Source organism: Brassica oleracea, chromosome C7 (assembly GCF_000695525.1).
Source record: "Brassica oleracea var. oleracea cultivar TO1000 chromosome C7, BOL, whole genome shotgun sequence".
Classification (NCBI taxonomy): Eukaryota; Viridiplantae; Streptophyta; class Magnoliopsida; order Brassicales; family Brassicaceae; genus Brassica; species Brassica oleracea.
This window is the reverse complement of record NC_027754.1, coordinates 7,976,879-7,977,829: the sequence shown is the minus strand read 5'-3', so window position 1 is coordinate 7,977,829 and position 951 is coordinate 7,976,879.

The following is a 951-nucleotide window of genomic DNA, read 5'->3' as shown; positions in this document are numbered from 1 at the left end:
ACCTTTTGGAAAAAGCGAGACGTCGTAAATATTTTCGAGAGATATTATCCAAACACACGGTCCGCCTGCGACTCTAAAAAAACAAATTGCCCGTCGATTGGCCCCAACAGACAAACCCAAAACGTTCTCAAAAAAGAACTCAGAGTCTAACCTTTCGTAAAAGTAAAGGTTCTCTTACATCCGACGAGGATACCATAGCGCGCTATACAAGAAATCCGCAATTTTGGTCAGCACTCCAGACGGTCTCTGGAGAGTGCTCGGTTCGTTCCATACAAGTCATATAAGCCGGCGCCAAGTCGCGGACTTTAAATCGGAAAGAACCAGGTGGAAATCTCCCACAGGCAAAACGAGAGCCGATTAGTTGTCGCACAGCCTTAGAGCCGAAAGTAAACCAAGGTCTTGCCCTAAACCAATTCCTACTGGTCCACTAACATCTAAAGACATGATACGAGATCTTTAAAACATGTCCCATTGTCTATATCTAATACGCTCACGAAACTTCGCGAAACTCCTAAACGTTTCCGAACAGCCTCGTTCAGTAAGAGCAAACGAACAAGACGATAAACAAAGAGTTAGGATACGAAGTGAATACTCGTATCTTTCCTTCTCACTTGGCAGAAGTATAAACTAAAACGCACAGAATGTCAATCATTCATATAGAAGCCGCAAAAAACGGCTAGGACCCAAAGCCACCAAACGGCCAGTCTCAAACACATAGTTCACATAACCTCGCAAGGTCATAACACACATAAATCAAATACGGCCACACTCGGCCTAGATACATCAAACCTCGAAATAAAACTAAGGGAAATAATCTTCAAAGCTCAAAGTCGAAGAACCCGGACATGGAGACCCCGAACGAGCTTGCCAGCTGGTCCACCTATCCGTCCGCGACTCCGGCACCTTCATCACCAACACCGGTTCCCGCTTCCGCCGTGTCCTCCGAGACCT